Consider the following 23,495-nt stretch of genomic DNA (forward strand, 5'->3'; position numbering starts at 1 on the left):
TAGTTAAATAAATTCCGAAACATCTCTAGAGTGAAAAGGGAATATTTGTGGCGGATACTAAGAGGGGCAAAGGACATGAAGGGTATAGTTGTAAGCGTATTGGCCTTATCTCCTCTACCATCTAAGTTTAGCCTAAAATCTTCTGATGGCTTCTATCCTCATTACGTTTGACACGAAGAAAAGGAAGAAAAGAAGAGAAATAAAGCTCAGTTTGAGCGATTCCGAGAGAAAGAGATAGAGAGAGAGAGAGTTCGACAGTCAAGAGAGTTGCTGGTATTTGTGTGTGTTGTCGGTCGTTCTCGGAAAAACCAAATTATTAAATTTGTAGCGATTTGCGATGAATTCCAAATAAAAAAAGCCCAATTAGTTGCGTCACCTAAAACGCCCATATATGCCAAAAGGAGTCGAAAGCTCATCCAAAACGGGCCCGAACCGAATCCACGTTGGCACGAGCCACGACTGCACATAGATGAGGACCTCCCCTCTCGCGCGTCACTCAAGCCCCCTTGCGCATGCCTCATAGCATGAGGCGCACACGTCTCACCTATTATCGGCCCGTCCCTATCCGGTGAAGCGAAGACGAGAGCGACAACGGCCAGCCCGAGGGCTTGCCTCGGCCAATGGCCGGCCCTAGGGCATGCTCGGCCAATGGCCGGCCCTAAGGCTTGCTTGGCCAATGGCTAACCCTAGGGCCTGCTCCGCCAATGGCCGGCCCTAGGGCATGCTCGTCCAATGGCCGGCCCAAGGGCCTGTCCCGGCCATTGGGCGGCCTAGGGGCATTCTCGGCCATTGGCTGACCATGACGCAAGCCTAGCCATCGGCCGACCCAAGCCATGCCCGGTCTATGGCCAACCATGACTCACACCCGGCCATTGGCCGGCCCAAGCCATGACAGGCCGATGGCTGACCATGGCTTTCACACGGCCAAGGAGTCTCCAAACACTCCTTGGTCGCCTATAAATATGAGGCTCAACCCCTTGAATCAGGTAATTCGAAATTGAGTATTGAAATGCTGTCGAACTCAAAATTTACTCGTTTCCATCAAGCGTCGACCCTCTCAACACGAAACCCTCTATACCCCACCTCAATCCTCCTAATATTAAGCGTCAGAGAGGTAAACAGAGGCACCCCATCTATTTTCCCATTGTAGTTCACGTATTCTTTCTCTTGTTTCAGGTGTTCCGACGGACTCAAAGATCATTGACAGCTAAGGGACGACTTGGGATACCAAGTATGACACACTCGAGCCAAAGGGAGACCACTCGGTCCGGCCTTGGGTCTAACCGCTTGAGCCTCCTAAATAGTTCTCCGAAAACGAGCGACAACATCACCCATCTCCCGCACGATGCCCCAGCGCACTGAAGAGACGCACACGCGAGCACTTGCGCATGCACGCGCTGAGGCTTGTGGAGCACGTCTTGCCTCTATTCAAGATGCGTTTTTAGCTCTTTTTCCTCATTACAAATACCACTCTTTACTCTAAAAATATGAGTGCTCCTACCTTAAGCATAGTAATTAGATTAAATTTGAGCGTTGGAGTCCGCATTAGAGGCACCGCCTCTGCTTCTTTCTAGCTTACTTTCTCTTCTTCTTATTCTCGGATTTCCACGACTAACCAAGAACGTACTTGAGCTAGAGGAGCAACACTCGTGACTTATGAATTTTCTCACACTTTGCTCAAGTGCGGCTACTTGTTCAGGCCTTGGGTCGAATCACCCGAAGTCTTAAATAGTTGTCCAATTTACAGCGACAACATTTTGGCATTAGAAACACGAGACTTCTCGACTTAAATTGTTCGCAATCTCTTCCATTCTTCTTCTTTCTTCTAAAAAAAATCAATTTCTCAAACTCGAGAAAAAAAGATGAGCAATCAACCCGCATGTTATGAGGGAGGCAAAAATCCCATATCGTGGCAGGAAGCTCTAAGAATTTCTTGCGCTCTCTAGCGCATGGTGACGAAGAGTATCTCCCAAAAGAGAGCTCGACTTGGTCGCCATGTCTAACTCAAAATGTACGGGACGCCCGTATGTACGAAATAACCTGTGAAAATTGATGGGATTCCCAACAAGGATCCCAAAAACCTAATTGAGGAAGATCAAGAGGATGATCCCAATAATAAGTGACTTGATTATTTTGAAGACACCGAGACTTCTCTCGCTAAAGACGGAGGAGTCCCCATTGTGAATGGATCTGGACCTTCGGATACTCAGCCTAAGACGAGGAACTTAGTTGTCGTTTCCCAAGAAAGAAACTCATGACGCCCGGCCCATGACCGACTTGGTCAACGAGAAAGTGTTGTGAAAAACCAAGGTGCACGAAGGACGAGACATCCAAGATGACCGACAAACGCAATGCACGTGGCGAAGACCTGAGAGAGTGCTTGAGCTCTTGGCCTAATGCGCCATCTTTGGCTCCTACAAATGGCAACCGCCGCACATAGCAAATGTCAAATGAAAGGCGGAAAGTAAACCCTCTTGAGCAAGGGATTACTCTGACCACTGGTCTCATTGTTGTCACAATGATTCACAACCTCCGAAACGAAATCTGCGAGATTTTTGAATCTGGTGTAGGCAGTTATGGAGCTTAGAGCGTCGTTGAGGAAACTTCCTCCCCTTTCACGACCCAAATATTGGCCAAGATCTGCACGGGAGACTTCAAACTCCCAAATCCTACTCCTTACATTGGTAAGGCGGATCTCGCCTATCACGTCCATCATTACAAACCTTGGATGACGATTCAAGGGGTGACCCAAGGGCCATGTGCCAGGCATTTTGTCGCACATTCATGGGACTCGGTTTTGAGTGATTAAAAAGCTTAAAACAAGGGAGCATCTGATCGTTCAAAGACATGAAGGACACGTTCTTAGCATGCTTTGCTACATCTATGGTCCAAAAGACAACCAAGATTTACTTTTGGTCCATCAGGAAAAAGAATGGTGAGTCTCTAAGAACGTATCTCGCTCGATTTATTGAGGAATCGAATAAGGTTGATCGATTTTGACGACATAGATGTGATTGCGGAAATCATTAATGGTTTATGCACAAGCAACTTCGTAAATTCCATCGTTGATCATGTTTTTTATACTATGGCTGAGCTAATGACACGTGCCAAAACTTTCATGGGGGTCGAAGATTATCTCGACGCCCAAAAGACAAACAACAAAAGCTCTTGCCATCGAGACAAACCCAACAATTAACAAGTCGACTCCCGGAAACGAAGACAAAGGGGTGGTTAGATTTCCAATAGCCACTTGCGGATAAATTCAGGAAATGCTCTACGTTCATACTACTTAACACGACGCCAAACTGATTCTATGCACTCGCCCATGATAAGTTCACTACCCCGACTTTAATAAAAAAGAACCCCGCGACTCGCGACAAGTCCAAATACTACGAGTTTAATGGGATCATGGTCATGACCTCTGAGTGCTACCAGCTCAACAACAAATTGAGACTCTAATCAAATGGGGTGAATTCAAGGAATTTGTGTTGCGTCTAATCGGTGTTTCCGATCCTACCCCTGAGTTGACCACACTCTAACAAGGGACAAGGAACGATCACTGTCACCAACCAAATTAGGGTCGCATGTGCCTCCGATCCACAATTCCATGTGGTAACCACCATACTGGGTATTCCGCAAGGCAGTGATTTAGCTTGACAAAGAAATAAATTCCTAAGAGCCTTCTCACAAGAAGGCGTTGCTATGCAATCAACCTCATGTATGAGGAACTCTTGTCCGTGCCTCATGAGATGGTGTATTTCGCCAATGAAGAGGCAAAGCAAGTTTTGCACCCTCAATATGGCGCAATTATCGTCAAATTTTAAGTGGGCAACAATTTGGTGAAGAAGGTTCTCATTATAATGGGAACTCAGCCGACTTTACATTCAAGATTACTTTGGAACGCATGAAACATGGGGGGGGGGGGGAGGGGGGGAGAGGGGCGCTATGCCTAACTCCGGTGGAAATACCTCTTTTTGGGTTCACTGACCGAAGGCATCGACCTACCCCTCACCTTTAGGACTCACAGGGTCATCAAATCATTCATATGATTCCCTTCCTAGTGGTCGACTAACCATCACCCTACAATGTCATTATTGGTCGACCCACACTAAATAGATTAAAGGCAATCACGTTTAGCTATCAGCTACTGCAATAAATTCCAAACTGATAAGAGGATTTGAACCATGGCCAGCGATCAGGCTAAAGTCAAAATGCTGCATCCAAGGGGTTGATTGCAAAGCTGTCGAAAAAATGGTTAACACAATCTTTCAACGGGGGATGAAACAATGAGGCTCAAGGTCGAGACATCCGATGACCTCATTCTTGTCATCGTCAATGAATCGAAACCTGAATAGGTTGTATATATTTCTGCCCAACTTCCACTCGCAATACAAACTCAACTCGCTGTATTCCTCTGCATATTCTACGATGTCTTCGCATGGACCCACGCTAAAATGCATGAAATTGACCCTGAGGTCATTGTCCACCAGTTCAATGATGACCAAACCATCACCAAAAAAGTGCAAAGTAGACAAACGTTCAATCCAGAATGATACCTAGCAATAAACGAAGAGGTCGAGAAAATTTTTGCCACAGATTTTATCCGAGAAGCTAAGTACCCCAAATGGCTAGCCAACATCGTGATGGTTAGGAAGCCTAACGGGAAGCAGCACATTAGCATATATTACAAAGTTCTTAACAAAGCCTACTCTAAGGATTGCTTCTCTCTTCTGAGTATCGAACAATCCATCGACGCAACAGCTGGCCATGAGCTGTTCAGCTTTATGGACACTGTTGTCACTCGTTTTTGGACAACTATTTAGAAGACCCAAAACGGTTCGACCCAAGGTCGGACAAAGTGATCGCGTTCGGGCTTAAGCATCCTGAACTTGGTATTTCGAGTTCTCCCTAGGTGTGATTGGTCTTCCTCGTCCTCCGTTGATCCTGCAAGAATGGGAAACAGTGAACTACAAAGGGGAAATAAAGGGGGTGCCTTTGTTGTTTACCTCTCCGATGCTTAACATTAGTAGGATTGAGCTGGAGTATAGAGGTTTTAGAGGGGTAAAAGGCCAAAGATGAGTAAAACGAGTAACATGAGGGTTCGACAGCATTTTAGGACTCAAAAATGGATTACCCTTTCAACAGATGAGGGGGCCTCTATTTATAGGTGAAGTGAGGAGGAAGGGGCCGGGTCTTGGTAATAACATCGGGTTGTCTCATGATTCTGGGTTTAATATCAAATTGCTAACAACAAACAAGTAGGGGCCTTTCTCCCGATTCTTGAGATCTTTCGAGTTAAGTTGAGATATGAAATGCATTATAGATGTTGAACTAAAGAACAAGAAGATAGAGAACTCTATCATTTATGCTTGCTTGAAAGTAAAGAAAAAAATATGAGACATCTTAACAAGGCGACAACTAGAAGGCGTATAACTCAATGAATACAATAAAGACATATAAGACATATCATATGACTTTTATGAATCACTACAAAGAATACTATTATGTCACATTCTCTTTTATGTCCCTCATTATCTCACTTCGGTATCTCGCTTCGATACCTCAAGGACCACACGACCATTGGCCATTTGGTCTTTGAGGTGACCACACAGCCATTGGCCGTCTGGTCCTTGAGGAAACCACACTGCCATTGGTGTCTGGTCCTTGGGCAGACCACACGGTCGGTGGCCGAGGTGTTCTGGGACCAACCACACGGACGGTGGCCGTCTGGTCCCTCGGGGCGGGAGAACACGGGATGGGCCGTGGCCAACCGGGAGATGGTCGGCTGAGTCTTGGCCGGCCGAAAGAAGGCCGTCTGGACCCTCGACCAGGCGGGAGGACGCCGGATGGGCTGTGGCCGGCCGAGAGATGATCGGATGCGTCTTCGCCGTTTGGTCCCTCGGTCGAGTGGGAGAAGACCAGATGGGCCGTGATCGGCCGGCAGATGGCCGAATGGGCCTTGGCCGGCCGGGAAATATTTTGACAGTTTTGCCCTTATTGGTCCTAGATGGGCCAACAACACCTCGCTCGGATGTGGTTCTTCGGACTGCGATAAGTATTGACTTCTTTTCGCCTGTCGGTCATCGACGGTATGACAACATTAGCCCTCCAAGTTTTTTGCCGAGCGTAGGTCGGGATGAAACTCAAGATAAGCTTGCTACTGCGAAGGACATTTTTTTTTAGCCTTGCTGTTTTGTGATTTTACGTGCGCCACTTTAGTGTGTCTTACGTGCACCTTGTGGACGTCTTTGGCACGTCTCATGGATGTCTTAGGTGCGCCTAGTAGCGTCTTTGGTGTGCCTCATCGGCGTCTTAGGTGCGCCTTGCAGGCATCTTTGGTGCGCCTCATGGGCCTCTTAGGTGCGTCTTGTGGACATCTTAGGTGCATGTCGTGGACGTCTTAGGTATGTCTCATGGACATCTTAGGTGTGCCTCGTCGGCGTATTTGGTGCGCCTTGTGAGCGTCTTAGGTGCACCTCGTGGCATATTTAGTGCGCCTCATCGGCGTCTTAGGTGCGCCTCATGGCATCTTAGATGCCTCTCGTGGGCTTCTTAGGTGTGCCTCATGGGCTTCTTCGTTTTCCATGGATGAAAGCCAAACCGGTTATTCACCCTGTGGACGCATGCCATGAACCCGGTGTCGTCGATGGTCTTTTGGCTTACGACTCGCTTTATCAGGCGGCGAGCACGACTGACCACCCCATGAGCGCGACACCCTTGAGTGCGCGTGTCATTTGATAGGTGGGGTCAAATGTAGCCTTGTGAGGGTTTGATTTCCCATGGTAGCCGGCCAAACCGGTTGTTCTCCCTACAGACGTCGACCTTGAACCCGGCGTCATCGATGGCCTCTTTACTTATGAATTGCTTTACCAGGCGGTGAGCGGGATACTCGTCCCCATGGACGCAGTGCCTTGACGCGCGCGTCGCGCATGGGATTGAGGAAGTTATTGACTTGATCCCTGGCGAGTGTGGCACCTTGGTGCGCTGGTCATGTTCTTGGGTGGAGTCCTTTTGGGCTGAGTCTTGTACCCTAGTGAACGCGACGCCGTGGCGTACGCGTCACGTTTGGGGACTCCGTTGTACTGTCTTCCTTTATGCCCGATTACCGCGAAGCAAGTTTCGGCGCGCCGTTAGGTGTGATTAGGTACGCTGTTGGGGACGATTTCATGGTTGCTCGTAAATGAGCTTGGAAGTTAACTTCTTCACTTGGGTCCAGCTGCGAGGATTCGAGAGTTTATTCGTTAACCCAAACCTTGGCTTAAGGAGAGAGGACTCGTCTTGAGGAATCTTGTTGGGCTGTTATGAGAACTTCTTAGTTGACTCATGGGCGTAAGACTCGACTCAAGGGATGAGCTCAACTCGAGGAGTTATGTGGACTTGACATGAGGACTTGTCAGTCAACTCGTGGTCTTGAATGTCCACTCGAAGACTCCTTCATACAGTTGACACGAGGACTCATCAGTCAACTCGTGGATTCGATACTTGACTCTAGGAGTTGAACGTCGACTCGAGGAATCTTTCATAGTCTCGACACGAGGACTTATCAGTCAACTCGTGGATCTAAACTTGACTCGAGGAGCTGAAAATCGACTCGAAGAATCTTGCATAGAGTTGACACGAGGACTTATTAGTCAACTCGTGGATTTGAGACTCGACTTGATGAATATTGTATTGAGTCGACACGAGGACTTATCCCTCAACTTGCGGACTTTGGATCGTCGCTTCTTGGGGCCTTCGGCCTAATCATTGATCGCTGAGCAATTCATTTGATTGATGTTTCAATGTATTCTTTCGATGTATCCTTGTTTTTCGAGACCATTGCGAAGCATTCCATTAGCCCCCCGAGTTTCTTGGGTTTGTGAAACAAAAATCGGGAAACTATTATACGGAAGATGTGTAATAATAGATAGAAAGAGGGAAAACAACTTTCCATTGCAATAGGAAAGTTGTAACAAAATGTGTTTGCATTCAGCCTCTAGCAAAGATAAACCTTAAATGTCAGAAATAAAAATGATTACAAAATTGAGTAGGTTCTCGATGTCATTTCTCTTAGGAAGGGCTGGTTGCATTCACCATTGGTAGGAGCTTGTTCCCGAGTCGGTGGATTATACTCACCATCTTGTCTCTTTCATCCTCTTTGGTCGTCTTTCTGTCTACGGCCTGCACGTAGCATGTTCTCGCCATGGCTTGGTCTCCCATCATGTAGGCAATTCCCTTTTCGGTTGGGAACTTTCATCATGAGGTGGTAGACTGATGTGACAACTTTGAGGCCGATTAAGGTTGGTCGGTCGGTCAATAATCATGTTGTAGGCTATGTTGTCGCATGAAAATGAACAACGATTAAATACCTCGGGCGGTTCGATCCAAGGCCGGACAAAGTGATCGCGCCCGGGCCAAAAATGGGAGCTCGTAGACCGAGCTGCACCCTTCAGACCCTGAGGTGTGTTTTAGGGGGTGTGACCGTACCAAAGGTTGGCTGCCTACGTACCCTTTAGTCGGGATCAGGTCAGAACGTAGTTCAATTTGTGTATGGGGGCTATCCTGGGCTCAGTGGTTTTGGGAACCCTAGACTTTAGAGTAGGACTCGGCTCGTAGCTTCTGGTGAAGACTTTAGAGGGGTCGCGTGCTCGTAGCTCGGAGTTCTAGCTCAAGGGCTAAGAAGCTGGAGAGCAGTGTGCAGTGCAGAAGCTCGGGTCGCAGAAGAGGAGCGCGCTCCCTCTCGTGGCGGGGAGTCCTTGTTTCTGAGCCGAGGGAAGAGGAGTGCGCGCTCTTGGAATGTCACAAGAGCACGAGAGAATTCTTCAGAGAAGGGAAGTATTGTTCTCCACATGTATGAATTCAGGGAAATTCGGATTCTTCTTTTCTCCCCTGGGGGGGGGGGGGTATTTATAGTATTTGAGGGGAGGCCTTGGGCCAGCCCCTTGAGGCCCACCGGGTGGCCGAGAGCGAGGCGCGCGAGGCCTCACGCCCAAGAGGGCGCCGGGCGCGCGGGACATGTCACCTGGATGGGCGCGGGGCGTGCCAGGCGCGGCGTGCCTGGCAGTGGGCGTGTCCGGCCGAGGTGGCAAGAACGCTCGGCCAAGGTGGCAAGGACGCTCGGCCGAGGTGGAAAGGACGCTCGGCCGAGGTGGCCGAGCTGACGAAGACACTCGGCCGAGGTGGCCGAGCTGGCGAAGACACTCGGCCGAGGTGGCCGTGCTGGCAAAGACGCTCGGTCGGGGCGGCCGAGCTGGCGAAGGCGCTCGACCGAGGTGGCCGAGGTGGCAGGGACACCCGGCTGAGGCAGCAGGGGCGCTCGGCCAGGGCGCCGACGCGCGCGAAGACCGGGAGGCCGGGGTGCGTGGGAAAGTGTGCGCATGCCTGGAGGTCGGGGCGCAGGAGTACACGCTGGCCGGGAGGCCGGGGCGCAGGAGTGCGCGCTGAGGCCCATTGGGCCAGGGGCCTCAGGGCCGGGGGCGCAGGTGCGTGCGCGCCGGCCGTGCCGGGCCGTGGGTGCGTCGGGGCGCTCGGGCCTGGTGGGCCGGGGCCCGTTGGGCTTCCGGCCGGCAAAGCCCGGTCGGCCTTGGATCATTTTTGAATTTCCGGTGTCCTGAAAACGACCGGTAACATTAGCCCCCCAAGTTTATGGCTTACGGGACGTAAGTCGTGAACTTTAGAAAAGAAAAGGGCGTTAAGGTAATTTCACCTTCGATCACGTGTGACCGCACGCACGCATATCTTTTGTGGCCGGACCCCTGGGGGACGGACCGGGCCGATCGGGCAGCAAGACCCGCGCGCGGCCTGGCGCTGGGGGACTGGCGCGCGCGCGAGGCCAGCCCGCGGGCCGGGCCTTGTGTCGCGCGCGCAGGGGGAAGGAGCAGGGTTTGCTCCTTCCTCTCTATAAATAGGAGAGTTCCCGCTCTCTCTTGTTCACACTGGCGGCCTGCGGGTCCCTTTGAGGAACTCAACGGGATTCCCATCTTTGTCGAGGAAGACTCTGGTGCGGCCGACAAATGGCTCGCGGAGTTGGAGACCGACGCCGCGGCGATCGCCGAGCTGGCGGGGCCCGGGAGCGGCCCACCTGCTAGGTGTGGCCCCGAAGGGGAGAACGAAGGGTCCAAGGACTCGCGTTTGTCAAGGTTGGTGATCAACCTGGTCTCCCGCGAGGCGTCCTTTGATGCCCCCCTGCCCAAGCGGCGGGCTGAAGCGGCGGTGAGTGCCGAGCTCCCCCGGGCGTCTAACTTGGATGCCTCGGGTGTCGAGCATGCGATAGTGCCGTCCGAATCTTTCTTGGACGAGATTTACTCCGACGATCCCCAAGGGTCGGGCTCGGAGGGCCCTGAAGAGGACTCGGTGGCTCCTCCCGCGAGGGGGAAGGAGAAACATAATGGCAAGGTGCTGGCGACGGCATGGCCGATCCTCGAGTCCGCGGAGGCTTCGGGCTACACTTATGCCCGATCGCTGGAGAGGACTCGTATGTACGGAGTAGACGATTCTGTCGCCCCCGTCGGCTTAGACTGCAAGGGAATCGATGCTGCGAGCACGCTCACTTCCCGAGTCTTCAGCACGCTTCGAGAAACGTATAACGTCCCTTCCTTGGTGGGATTACTCAGAACCGCACCCGAGGACAGGCCCTCTCGCCCCAGGGATGGGTATGCGTCCGTGACGATCGGGAGTCCTGTCTGTGGGTTGCGTCTCCCGTTCCCCACGATCGTCCAGCAGATCCTGACCCGACTAGGGGTCCACGCATGTCAGATGAGCCCGGCGTTTTATGGAGTGGCACTGCCAGACGCAGCGTGCCATGACCGTGGACGACTTCCGTAACCTGGTCGCCGCCTTCCCGGCGCCGGGGCAGCCGGGATTTCATATGGCCCGTGCTCGGGGCAATGTGAGGCTGGTCGAAGACTGTGACCCGCCTAGCCGCCGGGCGTGGGTGTCGGTCACCTCAGACGCTTTTGGCGAGGCGCCCCTTCGCTTTGGTCATTTCGCCGAATTTCCAGCGGACGAGGGGGCAGCAGAGCTCCCCTTTGTGAGAGAAATATCGGGGATGTCGGAAGCCCGCAAGGCTGGCGAGCGGTTCCGTTCCCCCGAGTTGATGGCGCTCACTGGGTGGTTCCCGCCCTTTGCTCCGGGCACCGAGGAGGTGCTCCGGGCGAGCAGGCCCCCGAGTCCCGTGGTTCAGCCAGCCGCTCCTGCTTCTCGAGGTAACTTTTATGGTTTTGTAAAAGTTTTCTGTTCGGTAGAACTTGACTTTCGTTACTTTGCCTTGCGTAGCTGCAAAGAGGCGAGCTAGGAGGTTGGCTCTCGCTTCTCGGGACCCCGAGTCGATGGCGGAGATTCGCTCTAGGGTCGCTGACCGCAAGGCGAAGGGAGAGCACGTCGAGACCGCCGGTCTAGTCGAACCGGAGTCTCGGGCTTCTTTAAAGAGGGCTTCGACATCGGCACCTCCCGATGAGCGTTCCGAACCCAAGAGGGCGAACTCGGTGGTGGAGCTGGAGGCGATAGAGGCCCGAGGGGACTGTTTTCACCACCTCGAGGGATCCCCACTATCCTGGTGGAAGGGCGTGGTGTCGAAGGGCGACATTGCTTTCTTCCAGGCGGGGGTTACTGACGCTCAGAGGGTCAGTATTTCTGTTTTTGTTGCAATCGTAGGTTTTAGTTTTAACCCTTGCTTCTTTGTCGTCGCATGCGTATGCGAGGGCCGTACGAAGCGACAGGATTTTGCATGACTTCATCCAGCGCTTAGGGGCATCTCAGGAGGAGCTCGCCCGGACGAAGGCTAGGTTGGCTCAGGTCGAGCGAGGTTCGCACCCGGGGGCGGAGACCGAGACGCTTCGAGACCAGCTTCGAGAGGCCAGGGTGGAACTCCAGATCGCACAAGGCCAGCGCGACGGAGCCCAACTCACTAGGACAAATATAGTCATCCGGTGCGACGATTGTCGCACCGAATACCTCAAAAGTCGCACCTAATAGTTTATTAGGTGCGACTTTAGGTGCGACAAAGTCGCACCGAATATGCCGTCGCTAAAGGTATTAGGTGCGACATGTCGCACCTAATATGTATACCTTTAGGTGCGACATGTCGCACCTAATATGTATACCTTTAGGTGCGACACTTTTAGGTGCGACTTTGTCGCACCTAAAGTCGAAGCGGATCATTTCATATCAGGTGCGACCTTGTCGCACCTAATAGGTTATTTTAATTAAAAAAAATAGAAAGAGAGAGAGAGAGAGAGAGATGTAGGCGGCGGCGGGGCGGGTGAGATTGGTCACAGCCGACGGGGCGCGGGGCGGTGGGCTGGCTGAGAGAGAGAGTTAGATTAAGAGACACTGAGACGTAGAGAGAGAGAGAGATAGAGAGAGAAAGAGAGAGAGAGAGATAGAGAGACGTACCGGAGCGGGCGGCGGGCTGGTCCAGGCGGCGGGGTGGGGGAGGCTAGTCACGGCCGGCGGGGCGTGGGGCGGGGGAGACTGGTTATGGCCGGTGGGGCGCGGGGCGGGGGGCTGGCTGAGAGAGAGAGTAAGATTGAGAGACGGTGAGACGGAGAGAGAGAGAGAGAGAGAGATGGGATACGTACCGGAGAGGGCGGCGGGCTGGTCCATGCGGCGCGGCGGGGGAGGGGGACTGGCTGAGAGAGAGAGAAAGCGCGGGCGGGGCTGGCTGAGAAAGATAGAGCGAATGAGTGAAATAGAAGAAGTGGCTCGGGTTTAAAACCCCTAAAACTATTAGGTGCGACATTGTCGCACCTAATAATCATATTGGTCGCACCCAATATGAAATTCCAGATCCGAAAAATTTCGGAGGGATTCGGCGGGGAAGTTTAAATTTGAAATCCACTGGGTGCGACATTAGGTGCGACATGTCGCACCCAATGTGAAATTCAAGAACCAAAAATTTTTGGGGGGAATTTCTGACCGTTTTAAATTTTTTAACCCATTAGGTGCGACATATGTCGCACCCAATAGTATCCGATGCGACAATTTCATATCAGGTGCGACAAAGTCGCACCGGATAGCCATAATCATCAGCGAAAATTTTAGGCGCTTGGAAGACTATCTGGTGCGACATGTCGCACCTAATATGTTCTTAGGTGCGACATTTAGGTGCGACATGTCGCACCTAATACCCTTCCGCACCTAATATGCTAATTTGTAGTAGTGACTGTCAGTGGCCAAGATGGTGGGCGAGCTCACCGAAGAACGGCGAGCTTGCGAGGTGGCGACCCGATCAGCGGAGATCTTTCGTACTGAGGTTACCAACCTTCGGAGGCAACTAGACGCTCGATCTGATGCCTTGGAGACGTCGCACCACCAGCTTATCTCGAGAGAAGCGGCGCGAGTTAGGGCGGAGCGCGAGCGCGACTCTCTGGCGGAGGAAAACGCTCGACTCTCGTCCCAGCTTGCTTAAGCGGAGCGAAGAGCGTCCGACTTGCAGGATGACTACGACATAGGGACCGAGGAAGCCCGTCGTGCTTGAACGGTGGAATGTCGAGACGCGACCGCGACCGAGAACGAGGCCCGGGGGATCACTTTTGACTTCTTCGACACCTTGTTCCCTCTGTTGGACGAGGGTGCTCCTTGAGCCGAGTGGTTTTCTTTTACAGCGCGCATGTTTAGCGCTTTGCTTTCCTATTTCTAGGGTTTTATTTATTTTTCACGCACTTTTTGTTCAGCACGTGTTTATCAGAGCCGTGGCTCTTTTTATTTATGAGATATTTTCGTTGCTTTCATGTTGAATGCTATCTCATTTTCCGAGCAATTTTTAGTCGCATGTGCCTTCTTTGTGGGCTATCGTGGCCCAGTGACTTCGCTTCGTGCCTTTCGGCGATCGAAGAGGTCGTACCGGGTAGTCCCCGGGGGCTTTGCATCCGTGCCATTAGCGACTGGACGTATAAGTCGCGCCGGGTTGGGCCGGCGTCTTTTGGAGCCCGTGCTTTTAAGCGACCGAGCTCGCCGGGTTAGGCCGGCGTCTTCGAGCTCGCGCTGTTTGAGCGACCGAGCTCACCAGGTTAGGCCGGCGTCTTCGAGCTCGCGCTGCTTGAGCGACCGAGCTCGCCGGGTTAGGCCGGCGTCTTCGAGCTCGCGCTGTTTGAGCGACCGAGCTCGCCGGGTTAGGCCGGCGTCTTTGGGTTCGTGCCCTGAAGCAAGCGAACGCGCTTTGCATCGGGTTTAGGCCGACGTCTTTTTAGTGTTCGCGCCCTGGAGCGTCGGAACGTAGGTGCGCCGGGTTAGGCCGGCGTCTTTTTTGGAGCCCGTGCTTTTAAGCGATCGAGCTCGTCGGGTTAGGCCGGCGTCTTCGAGCTCGCGCTGTTTGAGCGACTGAGCTCTCCGGGTTAGGCCGGCATCTTCGAGCTCGCGCTGCTTGAGCGACCGAGCTCACCGGGTTAGGCCGGCGTCTTCGAGCTCGCGCTGTTTGAGCGACCGAGCTCACCGGGTTAGGCCGGCGTCTTTGGGTTCGTGCCCTGAAGCAAGCGAACGCGCTTTGCGTCGGGTTTAGGCCGACGTCTTTTTAGTGTTCGTGCACCGGGGCGTCGGAACGTAGGTGCGCCGGGTTAGGCCGGCGCCTTTTTTGGAGCCCGTGCTTTTAAGCGACCGAGCTCGCCGGGTTAGGCTGGCATCTTCGAGCTCGCGCTGTTTGAGCGACCGAGCTCGCCGGGTTAGGCCGGCGTCTTCGAGCTCGCGCTGCTTGAGCGACCGAGCTCGCCGGGTTAGGCCGGCGTCTTTTTTGGAGCCCGTGCTTTTAAGCGATCGAGCTCGTCGGGTTAGGCCGGCGTCTTCGAGCTCGCGCTGTTTGAGCGACTGAGCTCGCCGGGTTAGGCCGGCGTCTTCGAGCTCGCGCTGCTTGAGCGACCGAGCTCACCGGGTTAGGCCGGCGTCTTCGAGCTCGCGCTGTTTGAGCGACCGAGCTCACCGGGTTAGGCCGGCGTCTTTGGGTTCGTGCCCTGAAGCAAGCGAACGCGCTTTGCGTCGGGTTTAGGCCGACGTCTTTTTAGTGTTCGCGCCCTGGGACGTCGGAACTTAGGTGCGCCGGATTAGGCCGGCGTCTTTTTAGTGTTCGCGCCATTGAGCGTCAGAACATAGGTGCGCGGGGTTAGGCCGGCGTATTTTTAGTGTTCGCGCCATTGAGCGTCGGAACATAGGTGCGCCGGGTTAGGCCGGTGTCTTTTTTGCGTTCGCGCCCTTAAGCGTCGGAACGTAGGTGCGCTGGGTTAGGCCGGTGTCTTTTTTGGGCCCGCTCACCCTGGAGTGAGCGAACGCGGGTGCGTCGGGTTAGGCCGACGTCTTTTGGGCTCGCTTACCCTGGAGTGAGCGAATGCGGGTGCGTCGGGTTAGGCCAACGTCTTTTGGGCTCGCTCACCCTTGGGTGAGCGAACGCGGTTGCGCCGGGTTAGGCCGGCGTCTTTTACTCAAACCACATGCGTCGGGTTAGGCCGGCGTCTTTTGGTGTTCGTGCCCTGAGGCTAGAGAACCTTAGTTTGGCTCAAATTTGGCCTTTTTCGGGTTTGAGGCAGCGCCTTTACGCGACTTACATGCTTCTCGGAAGACGTCTTTCACCTGTGCCTTTACGAGTCTTACGGCACGCCGGGAAGGCCGACGTTTTACTCGAACCCGTATGCACGAAGGGCCGTCGAGGTCCGAGCTTCCTAAGTCTGTATCCCCGTGGGGGACTTAGGCCTTGTGCGTCGGGTTTGGCCGACGTCTTTTCTCGGACCAATAAGTCTGATAGGCCATCGGGGGCCCGAGCTTCTTAAGCCTTTGTCTCCCATGAGTGGGGGGCTTAAGGTTTTTTTTTTTTAAAGAGTCGGCACGAGGAGTATCAGTCGACTCGTAGACTCAGAGCTCGACTCGAAGAGCGAGCTCGACTCGAGGAGGCATAGATTCGGTGTGGGGAGTACCAGTCGGCTTGACGGACTCGAAGCTCGTTTCGAGGAGCGAGCTCGACTCGAGGAGCGAACTGGACTTAAGGAGCGAGCTCGACTTGAGGAGCGAACTTGAGCTCGACTCAAGGAGCGAGCTCGACTTGAGGAGCGATCTGGGCTCGAGGAGCGAGCTATACTTGAGGAGCGAGCTCGACTCGAAGAGCGAATTTGGACTCGACTCAAGGAGCGAGCTCGACTTGAGGAGCGGACTGGGCTCGAGGAGCGAGCTCGACTCGTAGAGCGAACTTGAGCTCGACTCAAGGAGCGAGCTCGACTTGAGGAGCGAACTTGGGCTCGACTCAAGGAGCGAGCTCGACTTGAGAAGCGAACTGGGCTCGAGGAGCGAATTGGGCTCGAGGAGCGAACTCGACTTAAGGAGCGAGCTCGACTCGAAGAGCGAACTTGAGCTCGACTCAAGGAGCGAGCTCGACTTGAGGAGCGGACTGGGCTTGAGGAGCGAGCTCGACTCGAAGAGCGAATTTGGGCTCGACTCAAGGAGCGAGCTCGACTTGAGGAGCAGACTGGAGCTCGACTCAAGGAGCGAACTTGAGCTCGACTCAAGGAGCGAGCTCGACTTGAGGAGCGAACTTGAGCTCGACTTGAGGAGCGAAGTAGGCTCGAGGAGCGAATTGGGCTCGAGGAGCGAGCTCGACTTGAGGTGCGAGCTCGACTCGAAGAGCGAACTTAAGCTCGACTTAAGGAGCGAACATGACTTGAGGAGCGAACTGGGCTCGAGGAGTGAGCTCGACTTGAGGAGCGAGCTCGACTCGAAGAGCGAACTTAAGCTCGACTCAAGGAGCGAGCTCGACTTGAGGAGCGAACTGGGCTCGAGGAGTGAATTAGACTCAAGGAGCGAGTTGGGCTCGAGGAGCGAGCTCGACTTGAGGAGCGAGCTCGACTCGAAGAGCGAACTTGAGCTCGACTCAAGGAGCGAACTCAACTTGAGGAGAACTGGGCTCGAGGAGTGAGCTCGACTTCAGGAGCGAGCTCGACTCGAAGGGCGAACTTGAGCTCGACTCAAGGAGCGAGCTCGACTTGAGGAGCGAACTTGACCTCAACTCAAGGAGCGAACTCGACTTGAGGAGCGAACTTGAGCTCGACTCAATGAGCGAGCTCGACTTGAGGAGCGAACTGGGCTCGAGGAGTGAACTCGACTTGAGGAGCGAGCTCGACTCGAAGAGCGAACTTGAGCTCGACTCAAGGAGCGAACTCGACTTGAGGAGCGAACTTGAGCTCGACTCAAGGAGCGAGCTCGACTTGAGGAGCAAACTTGAGCTCGACTCAAGGAGCGAACTTGACTTGAGGAGCGAACTTGAGCTCGACTTGAGGAGTGAACTGGGCTCGAGGAGCGAGCTCGACTTGAGGAGCGAGCTCGACTCGAAGAGCGAACTTGAGCTCGACTCAAGGAGCGAGCTCGACTTGAGGAGCGAACTTGAGCTCGACTCAAGGAGCGAACTCGACTTGAGGAGCGAACTTGAGCTCGACTCAAGGAGCGAGCTCGACTTGAGGAGCGGACTGGGCTCGTGGAGCGAGCTCAACTTGAGGAGCGAGCTTGAGCTCGGCTCAAGGAGCGAGCTGGACTTGGGGAGTGAGCTCGACTCGATGAGCGAATCTGGGCTTCGAGGAGCAAGCTCGAGTCGATGCCGGGCTAGTTGAGCTTGCTCTGGTGAGCGACCGAGCTCGCCGAGTTAGGTCGACCTGAGCCTCATCCCAGAAGTGGGAAGCTCAAGGTTTTTACCTCTTTTTTTTTTTTGGCTGTGAAGTCTTGAGTGTATGTCGCAGGACCCATTAGCCCCCCAAGTTTTTAGTTTACAGGCCGTGCTCTGATGACTAAAAACTTTTTTTTTATAAAGCGGGTAAAAAAGACCGCGAACTTTACTTTTTATTGATTTTTGCTAACGGGGAACATCCTTGAACAGTGGCACATATGCCTTTATTGAATAAGGGAAATCAGAGCAATAATGAGGGGACTTGATCACTGGTGGTACTGCCTCAAGTGTTCAGCGTTCCACGGGTGCCGGATAGGAGTTCCGTCCGTGTGTTCGGTGTAGTAGGTCCCGTCATGTATGACTTGTCGGACTCTATACGGTCCTTCCCAATTTGGGCCTAGGACTCTGGCGCCTTGCACTTGGGTGTTCTGGAACACGCGTCTGAGTACAAGGCTGCCGACGGCGAAGATCCGCCTTTTGACTTTGGCGTTGTAGTATCTCTCGACCTTTCGCTTTTGCGCAGCGAGTCTGGTGAGAGCCTCGGATCTTTTCTCGTCGATTAGATCCAGTTCGAGGCGCATGGCTTCCTCATTTTCTTTTTCGTCGAAAGTGTCAACCCGATAGGTGGGGACTTCTACTTCCACGGGGACCACCGCCTCAACCCCAAAAGCTAGGGAGAAGGGGGTCTCTCCAGTGGAATTTCGAACGGTCGTTCGATAGGCCCATAGGATGAAAGGCGGTTCTTCAGCCCAGGCGCCTTTTTTGGCTACGAGCTTTTTCTTGAGGTTGCTCTTAATCGTCTTGTTGACGGCTTCCACTTGGCCATTAGCCTGTGGATGTCGCGGGGATGAGAATGTTTTACTTATCCCTAGTTGGGCGCAGATCTCTCTAACCCTCGCGTTGTCGAACTGCACGCCGTTATCGGTCACGATTGACGCGGGGATGCCGTGGCGGCATATTATGGACTTCCAGATGAAGTTCGTGGTGTTGGCCTCGGTGATCCTGGCCAGAGGCTCGGCATTGACCCGCTTGGTGAAGTAGTCGATAGCGACGATGGCGTATTCGTATTGCCTCGGGGCTTTGGTAAGCTTGCCGATAATGTCTACGCCCCATTTTGCGAAGGGGCGTGGAACAACGATGCTACTTAGGGGAGATGGCGGCTGTCGTGGAACGTTGGAGAAACATTGACACTTGTCGCACTTTCTCGCCCAGTCGTAGGCGTCTTTTTTCATCGTTGGCCAGAAATAGCCTTGTCGAAGCGCTTTGAGCGCGAGGGACCTTCCAGCGGCGTGGTTTCCGCAGAGGCCTTCGTGGATCTCGCGGAGGACCTTGGTGGACTCGACGCTGTTGAGACATCGGAGCAGCAGGGTTGAATACCCGCGCTTGTATAAGGCTTCGCCTCTCAACACGTATCTGGTTGCGAGGGCTTTTAGCCTTTCGGCTTCTTTGCGGTCTTCGGGAAGTACCCCTCTTCGCAAGAAGTCCGTAAGCGGGGTCATCCAAGTTGGATGAGCGGCGCTCCCAATCGTTCTCACCTCGTCACGTGAGAAGGATGGTCGCGAGAGAGACTCGATTGGGATGGTTCCCAACCCATCTTCGGTGATACCGGATCCGAGGCGAGCTAAGGCATCAGCCTCGGAGTTCTCTTCTCGCGGGATCTGGATGATCTTGAACCTGGAGAAGGCATCTAGCTTGGCATTTCTCTTTGCCAAGTAGGCGATCATGTTAGGTTCTTTGGCAACGTAGTCGCCTTTAACCTGATTTACGATTAATTGCGAGTCACAGTGTATTCCTAAATTCTGTACGTTGAGTTTTTGAGCGAGCTCCAGCCCTACGATGTGGGCTTCGTACTCGGTCTCATTTTTTGAGGCCTGCAATCTGTAGTGGAGGGCGTAGCGTAACTTTTCCCGGTCGGGATTTGTCAAAATCACGCCGGCGCCTGCTCCTTGGGCATTAGATGCCCCGTCTACGTGTAGTTCCCAGATGGGACCCGTAGGGTCGACCTTTCTCTTTCGAGCTGACAAGTCGTCGGTCGAGCCGTCTTCTGCTCTTCCCATGTCGGGAGTGTAGGAGAATTCTGCCACGAAATCAGCTAAGGCTTGAGCCTTTATTGCCGGCCTCGGATGAAACTCAATCCCGTACTCGCTCAATTCTTGGGACCAGACCGCCATGCGAGTCGATGTTCCCTTTTGAAGAGCCTTACCGATTGGGTGTCCGGTTCGGACAACGATTGGGTGAGCCTGGAAGTAGGGGCGTAGCTTTTTGGCGGCTACTAGGAGAGCGAGAGAGAGCTTCTCTATCTCTGTATAACGCGTTTCGGCGTCAAGTAGGGCTTTGCTTATGTAGAAGATGGGCCATTGAGCCCTATCTTCTTCACGGATCAGCACAACGCTCACAACTCGTTCGGAGACGGCGAGGTAGATGTAAAGCGTCTCGCCTTCTTTTGGCTTGGAGAGGAACGGAGGTGTCCCGAAGTAGGCCTTCATTTCTTGGAAGAACTTTTCGCACTCGTCCGTCCATTCAAAGCCGTCCGTCTTCTTAATCGCTTTGAAGAACGGTTGACACTTGTCAGTTGCTTTGGCCACAAAACGCGATAGGGCGGCAATCCGACCGGTCAGACTTTGGACTTCCTTGACACGTCGCGGGGACTTCATGTCAAGGAGTGCCTTGATTTTCTCGGGGTTCGCTTCGATACCTCGACGGCTAACTATGTAGCCTAGGAACTTCCCGGACTCGACCCCGAACACACATTTGTTGGGGTTGAGCTTCATTTTGTACCGGCGGAGGATTAAGAACATCTCCCTCAGGTTGTCTACGTGGTTGGTAGCCAGTAGGCTTTTAACGAGCATGTCGTCCACGTATACTTCCATGGTCTTGCCGATTAGGTCGGCAAAGATCCGATTTACCAATCGTTGGTAAGTAGCTCCTGCATTCTTAAGGCCGAAAGGCATGACCTTGTAGCAGTAGAGGCCGCAATCAGTGACAAAGGTTGTCTTGATCTGATCGGGCTCGTGCATTCGTATATGGTTATAGCCCGAGTAGGCGTCCATGAAACTTAGGAGTTCATGTCCTGCCGTGGCGTCGACCAGTTGTTCGATGCGTGGGATTAGAAAGCAATCTTTCGGGCAGGCTTTGTTAAGATCTTTGTAATCTATGCAAATGCGCCACTTCCCGTTGGGCTTTTTGACCATGACCACATTGGCCACCCACTTTGGGTACTTGGCTTCAGGGATGAAACCAGCGGAGAGAAGCTTTTCGACTTCCTCGTTTATTGCTAGGTACCGTTCGGGGTTGAACGCACGTCTAGCTTGTACCTTTTCAGCGATGGTTTTATCGTCATTCAATCGGTGCACAATCACATCGGGGTCTATGCCGGGCATGTCTGCATGTGTCCATGCAAAGACATCCTTAAACTCCCGAAGGAAGGACGCGAGTTGAGTTTTGATGGCGAGAGGGAGTTGTGCACCGATCTTTACTACCTGGTCAGGTTTGGCTTCGTCGAGAACGATCGAAGTGAGATCATCGGGGGTGTCAACTTTCAACCTCTCGATATCGTCGCGGGGGTCTAATTCCCCGAGTTGCCGTGTGTCTTTTTGATCACATGGGTAGTCGTCTTCCAGTTGGTAGATCGTGTTAATCCTTTTTTCAGCGGGCTTGCCGTCCACGCCTTGGACGTAGCATATCCTCGCCTGGGTTTGATCACCGGCCATGACGCCAATTCCCTCTTCGGTGGGGAATTTCACCAGTAGGTGATAAGTGGACGTGATAGCCCTTAGTCTGTTCAACGTGGGTCGCCCAATGATAACATTGTAGGGCGACTCCTGGTCGACCACAAGAAAGGGGACCATGTGAACGACTTCGATGCCTCCGGTAGTTCCGAAGGTGACTGGTAAATCAATGATTCCTTCAGTCATGACTTTTTCTCCCATGAACCCAAACAGGGGTGTCTGAGTTGGGACAGGGCGGAGCCCCCAGAGCTTCGTGCTCTCGAGGGTGGTCTTAAAGATTATATCGGCCGCGCTGCCGTTATCAATAAGAACTCTTTTTACCAAGTTGTTGGCCACCTGGGCCTTGAGGACTATAGCGTCATTGTGCGGGTGCACAACTCGCTTGGCCTCTTCATTGGTGAATTGTATCATCTCATAAGGTACGGACGGAGGTTCCTCGTAGGTGAGGTTAACCTGCCCGGCAAGGCCTTCATGGGAGGCAGCTCTGAGGAGCTTTTTCCTTTGCCGGGCCGAGTCCCCGTCTTGCAAGCCACCTAGTATGGTGGTGACAACGTGGAGTTGCGCATCAGCTGTAGCTGTGACCGCCGTGCGGTCGGTGTTTGGGTTGATCCCTCCACCTTTTTCAGGCTATTGCCTGTTGTCGGTGGGGGCTGCCGCTCCTACCAAGCGAAGGACAAACTCTTTGAGCTCTCCATTTTGGATTAACGTCTCAATTTGTTTCCTAAGATGGAAGCACTGAGCGGTCGTGTGACCGTAATCCCGGTGGAACTCGCAATTGCGGGACCGGTCTCGAGACGCGGGGTTGCCCCTTATTGGAGCCGGAGCGACGAACTTGTCACACGCCACAACGTAGATTTTCTCTACCGGGGCGTTCAAGGGAGTGTAACCCGAGTAGTCTCCAAAATTGCTCGCAAGACGCGGCTTTTGAGACGTAGGGGGTCGGCTATCGGTAGTGTGATCGCCCTTGTTCACCCTTTTGCGGGGGTTACTCGGCTCGCTGCCGAACTTATCTCGACGGCGGGAACTTTGGTGGCCGCTCCTACAGCCGTCGAGGTAATCTTCTACCCCCAGAAAGGTTTTGGCTCAGTTCATTAACTCGGCCATGGTAGAAGGGACTCTGCCGACGACGGACTTTAGGAAGTCTCCAGTGCGCAAGCCCTCGATGATGGCTGTAATTGCGTCACTGTCGTCAAAGCGGTCGACCTTGTTCGATACTGTGGTGAATCGAGTGAGGTACTGTCTCAAGGACTCGTTATTCTCTTGCCTGATTGACCATAAGTACATCTTGGTCTTCTTTTGGACCATAGATGTAGCAAATCGTGCCAGGAACATGTCCTTCAGGTCTTTGAACGATTGGACGCTCCCTGGTCTTAGATTCTTAAACCACTCGAAACTGGGTCCGGTGAGGGTAAGACTAAAAGCTTGGCATAGAGCCCCAGGTGAGACGCCCTGCATCGTCATCCAAGTTTCGTAATGTTGGATGTGATACGTGGGATCAGATATCCCATTGTATGGAGGGAGATTCGGGAGTTTGAAGTTTCCCGTGCACACCTCAGCAAGGATTTGGGCGGTGAAGGGAGAGGAATGTTCTTCCACGACCCCGTATGTATCACCGGCCAAGCCGCCTTCACGCAGGTCACGCACCTCATTACGAAGATTGTGAATCATTGTGACGAAGTCGAGGCCAGTGTTGGGGGTCACTCCTTGTTCAAGAGGAGTCACCTGTCGCCTTTCGTTCGACCCTTGAGCCGTGCGAGGGTCCCCATTGATTGGGGCCGTAGGGTTGTGACCCTTACGAGCGCTCAGCCTCTCTCGGAGGTCTACGCCAAGGTTGTTCCGTTGGGCGGTGAATCGATCTCTAAGATCCGGCCCGGCGGTATGGGGGCGTGAGCTTCGAGCCACACGCCTTACTCGCCGAGTCGTAGTACCTTCCCTGACATTGCCTCTTCGACCGAGTCGGTCATTGGCTGATCGTCGGGAGGTCTCTTCTTGAGAGGAGACCGGTATTGCTTTTGTTTTCGATGGCCCGGCTTCAATCTCAACAGGGAGTTCCCCGTCTTTGGTGAGAGAAGTCTCAACGTCCGTTGAAATTTCCAAGCCTTCATGGTCGGGGTCATAATCATGTCCCTCGCCCATGAGGTCCTCAGATTCCCCGTGGG

Source organism: Urtica dioica, chromosome 3 (assembly GCF_054948205.1).
Source record: "Urtica dioica subsp. dioica isolate 48M chromosome 3, U.dioica_male_clone48M_v1_H2, whole genome shotgun sequence".
NCBI lineage: Eukaryota > Viridiplantae > Streptophyta > Magnoliopsida > Rosales > Urticaceae > Urtica > Urtica dioica.